Below are 5,466 nucleotides of genomic sequence, written 5' to 3' on the forward strand. Positions count from 1 at the left end.
AGGTGAGGGGATTTCCTCCATGTCAAGTCGGCAGATTCAATAATGAGTCCTTGTTGATAATAAAGTAACTAGTTTATTGATATCATGGTTCTCGACTACAGAGAAGTTGAAAGACTAAAGATCATACAGTAGAATGCAAGCATATAAGGTACACTTCAAAGGGATTCTTGCGGGTGGGGCACTATGCAGGGCACGTTCACACATTGATGTTACATTTTTGTTCTCAGGCCTACTCTGGCCTTGAGTGTCTCTCAGCTCCAACCTCCCCCGTTGCCCGGCCTGAGAAGGTCCGATAAATCTTTTCACACATTCCCATTTCAAAGCAAAGCTACATAACAAAGGAAGAGAGGGGGGTGAGGAAAGTTCAAGCTAGCAGCATTGGAATACATTGGCATACAGTATGGCTTTACCCAGGATGCTTCTTTCCTGAACCAAGGATTGAATGCAGGCCTGACCAGATCTAAAGCAGACTTGACACTCCAGGCATGTCCAATTCAAGCAACGATATCTGGCCTCATCCTGAAGTTTCCCTGTCAGACCTTTGTCCAAGTGTTAATCATGCAAATGGGAGATGTATCGGCTTCCCTTCAGTTGCCTTGTCTGCTAGAGAATTTTTATCTCCATCAGATAACTCACCAGGTCTGCTGACAGAAGGGTGCAGAGTCTGGGAGTGGGGCAGGACCCATTGCTTGCTGTCTTCCATTCCATCTCTCACCCCTCTCCCTCACTGCTGTTTCAGATGTTGGGACCACCCGTGAAGATAGAAGTTACAATCCCTGAGGCGGAAGGAGGTCCTTCTAAGGCGGGGCAGAGGGCGCAGGCCATGGAGCGTGCCCAAGATAGCCTCTCCTGTGGTAAGGACTCTCTGTGCCTGGGCACAACTGGGGCACCTTTTGAATATGATGGATCTAGAGTTCAGGTCAGGAAAAATGTCACACAACACAGAGTTACATCCATACATACACCTTTCTTGGCATAACAACACAGAGTTAATTTGTGGCACTTAATGTCCACTAACTGCGATGCCTCTAAAAGAAGAATAGATAGCGTCATAGAGGGCAATTGCTTCAATTAATTTAAATATTCATATCTGAGCTTCCTTCCAAAAGAGGAAATCAAAGTGCCTCAGAAGAGAAAAGGTGAAGAGATCTCAGCAAAGTTATCCAGACTGGTGAATAAAGGCAGCCTCCATCTTATGAGGCAGCAGAGCTCTGAAAAACAGTGTTAAGCAGGGAACTAACAAGCAAGCACCCTTCCTTCCTCTTTTGTCTCAGTCGCAGGTGCTGATGAGATGTTGAGCTGCCATCTTTTCAGAGGTGTTGAAACTGCTGCTGCACTACCAGTCCAGGTAGGAGAGGTGAGCAGGGGACAGCCTGGGTCTCTCCTCCTTCCTCAGGGGGGCTTTTGCTCCTGCACTTTCTACACGTTGTCAGGGCTAGAGGTCCTCTAAATGCCATTCCTTGTACCCACACCAAGCCATGCATCCTGTACCTTCCAGGGTGCCATCTCTGCCATGGCCACTGAGGAAGGAATCTGCTTTTTCTTTCAGGGTCCCTTTTCCTTTGAGGAGGTGTCCGTCTATTTCACGGAGGCAGAGTGGGCCCTGCTGGATCCGGGACAAAGAGCTCTGTACAAGGATGTTATGTTGGAGAACTACGGGAATGTGGCCTTTCTGGGTAGGAATCTTTCATAGGTGCCAAAGTGTGACTTGCTGCCCTTGTGATGAGGCATGAATCAAAATAGTGACTAGCAAAACATGATTTTGAGGCCTGTCCTGGTACTTGGGGAGGGGCTGTGGCATGTAGAAGATCCACGTTTCAATCTCTGGCATCCCCAGTGAAAAGGTTCAGGTAGGAGGTGATGGGAAAGACCTCTGTCTGAGACCCTGGAGAGCCACTGCCAGTCTGAGGAGACAATACTTGACTATGCTGGACCAAGGGTCTGATTCCATATCGAGCAGCTTCATGTGTTCCTATGTGTATGCTTGCTGAAGGGCAACTGAGGTCAGTGTTTTGGTTCTCACCCAAGCCAGAGAAGATGTCCTCGCCTGAGGTAAAGGAGATGAGAGGCCCTCAGAAAGACTCTGGAAGGGGACAGATCCACATTTCTCTGTTGCCAACTTTTAAAAGTCACCAGGGCTATTTTTTCCTGGGGGAACACGGCGGAACAGAGTTCTGGAACTTCTTAGTGGAAACAAAATTCTCAAAAAATGTTGAAAAGCTCATGAGAGGCACCCATGTGTTTCTCCTTCATTTCCCTCTTGAGAGTTCTGGCACCTCTTTTTCCAGAAAAAAAGCCCTTCAAGACACCCTTCCCCCTGGTTGGGATTACAAACTTCCTCTCTGCCTGTGATCTAGAAATCATCCTGTCTGGAAACAAAGCTTGCGTTGCCCGGGGCCAGTAGTCTTTGTCCCTTGGCAACATCCAGTTCATTAGGTTCACGAGGAGAGTGCATACAAGTAAAGCAGACCCCTTTTAAAAATGCATAAATGTTTAGTCGCATTAACCTTTGGGGAAGAAGGGTACTTTGTCTCACAGATCCATTCTCTTTATACTGTTTTTGTTCTTCCACTGCTGTACAATAAATAAATTCTCTCTTTCTCTCCCTCTCCCTCTCTGTCTGTGAAAGAAGCGAGAAGTATAAGAGAGACTACAATGGAGACGGATAACAGTCTTACGTCCAAAGAAAGCCTGCAGAGTTCTTCAAGAGTGTCCCAGGAGCATATTTCCTTCCCAAATGAGCTGGCCGAGAGTGAGTATCCTTCGTGGCTTTGTCAGTGGAACAGGCAAGGAATAGCCATGGGGGATTTCTGACTCACTTCTGAATAGAGATGTAAAATTTCCAGAAATTTTGAAGCTCGGCAATTTTTGGAAAAATGGAAAAAATTAGCACTTCTTTTTTCTTTTCCAAATTGAAAGTCATTCTGTTACTTTAGGAATATAAAATATGACTATGGACAATTTTACTGGGCATTAAAGTATCATAACTAGCATATTAAAAATATAGTGTATCCAAACAGTTATTACAAAAAAAATTACTTTTTAAATATTTATTTGTAATTGTAACAAATGGAGCAACAATCTCCTGAACTGTTTACTAGTTTATGTGGAATACACAAAAAAACCTCCACAAAACAATTTTTTTAAAATCCAGAAGTAACCATTATTCATATTTCCTCTCCACAGTATTAAATAAAATTTAAAAAAAACATTCATGTTAAAATAAAATGTTCGATAATCAATATATTTTATTTTATTTTTTCAGTTTTTCCTATTTTTCAGAAAAAAAACCCAAAAAGGCTTCAGGAAAAAACCAGAAAAACCATTTTTTCTGAATTTTTCCCTTTTTCCCCCTGGGCCTTCACATTTCTACTTCTGAGCAACACTTAGTTGGAACAATTGTACATCCTTTCTGGGTAAGGAGGGAGGCAGGACTTCTGGGGACTGGAAATCTGGAAACTCAGAAACCCCTTCAGGGCTAGAACTCAGCTGTGGCTCTTGAGAGAGTTTGAGGTATCCTTAAATACTATATATTCTGGGGAAAGCTGGTTAGGATAGTTACGGTCAGTCAAGCAGAATGAGGCGAAAGGGCCATCAGTCCTTTTTTATTGCAATAGATGCCTTTAGACCTTACGAGCCCTCCCAGATGCTAACAAGATCTCTCTCTTTTTTTCAGCAAAGGATGATCAGAGGAATAAAGAGGGTGAGGAATTTCATCAGCAAATGCCAGATAGAGATAAGAATGAAACCTTAAAAGAAAACATCAGGAATCAAAGCACAGCAAAGAGAAAGAAAGGTGGCAGTATGATTGAGAAACGAGATGGAAGAGAGCATAATGCCCATTTTCCAAAGCACAGGATAATGAAGGCAAGTCAATCCATTCATTGTGAAAACTACAATGGAAATAGATCAATGCTCCTTGGGCACCAAAAAACCCACACAGGGGAGAAAACTTTTGAATGTTCCGTGTGTGGAATGAAATTCAGTCAGAGCGGCAAGCTTCAACAGCATCAAAGGAGTCACACAGGGGAGAAAGCTTTTGAATGCTCAGAGTGTGGGAAGAAATTTAGTCTGAGAGGCAATCTTCAAAAGCATCAAAGAACTCACACAGGGGAGAAACCTTTTGAATGCTCTGAGTGTGGGAAGAGATTCAGTCAGAGTGGCGGTCTTCAAGTGCACCAAAGAACCCACACAGGGGAGAAACCTTTTGAATGCTCAGAGTGTGGAAAGAGATTCCGTCATAGGAGCAATGTTCAACTGCACAAAAGTGAACACATGCGGGAGAAACTTTTTGAATGCTCAGTGTGTGAAAAGAGATTCAGTCACAGTAGCAAACTTCAGTGGCATCAGAGAACTCACAAAGAGAAACGTTTTCAATGTTCAGAGTGTGGAAAGAGCTTTAGTCAGAGTGGCGGTCTTCAACAGCATCTTAGAACCCACACAGGGGAGAAACCTTTTGAATGCTCTCTGTGTGGAAAGAGATTCAACCATAGTGGTACTCTTCAACAGCACCAAAGAACCCACACAGGGGAGAAACCTTTTGAATGCTCAGAGTGTGGAAAGAAATTTAGTCTGAGAGGCACTCTTCAACAGCATCAAAGAACTCACACAGGAGAGAAACCTTTTGAATGCTCAGAGTGTGGAAAGAGATTCAGTCAGAGTGGCAAACTTCAGCGCCATCGGAGAACTCACACAGGGGAGAAATCTTTTGAATGCTCAGAGTGTGGAAAGAGATTCAGTCATAGAAGCAATCTTGAACTGCACCAAAGTGAACACACAGGGGAGAAACCTTTTGTATGCTCAGAGTGTGGAAAGAGATTCAGTCACGGTGGCAAACTTCAACAGCATCAGAGAACTCACACAGAGAAAAGTTTTCAGTGTTCAGAGTGCGGAAAGAGCTTTAGTCAGAATGGCAGTCTTCAACAGCATCTTAGAATCCACACAGGGGAGAAACCTTTTGAATGCTCAGAGTGTGGAAAGAGATTCAGTTGGAGTCGCAGTCTTCAGATGCACCGATGTAACCATACAAAGGAGAAACCTTTGGAATGCTTTGAGTGTGGAAAGAGATTCAGTCAGATTCAGTATCTGCAAAAGCATCAGGGAACGCACACAGGAGAGAAACCTTTTGAATGCGCCGAGTGTGGAAAGAGATTCCGTCAACGTAGCAACCTCCAACTGCACCAAAGGACACACACAGGGGAGAAACCTTTTGAATGTTCAGTGTGTGGAAAGAGATTCAGTGAGAGGGGGTCTGTTAAAAAGCATCAGAGAACTCACACTGAGGAGAAACCTTTTGAATGCTCCTCGTGCGGAAAGAAATTCCGTGAAAGGGGGTCTCTTCGAAAGCATCAGATAACACACAAAGGGGAGAAGCCTTTTGAATGCTCAGACTGTGGAAAGAGATTCAGTTATAGTAAAGCACTTAAGTTGCACAAAAGAACTCACACAGGGGAAAAACCTTTTGAA

This window comes from Heteronotia binoei, chromosome 19, assembly GCF_032191835.1.
Source record: "Heteronotia binoei isolate CCM8104 ecotype False Entrance Well chromosome 19, APGP_CSIRO_Hbin_v1, whole genome shotgun sequence".
In the NCBI taxonomy this organism is placed as follows: domain Eukaryota; kingdom Metazoa; phylum Chordata; class Lepidosauria; order Squamata; family Gekkonidae; genus Heteronotia; species Heteronotia binoei.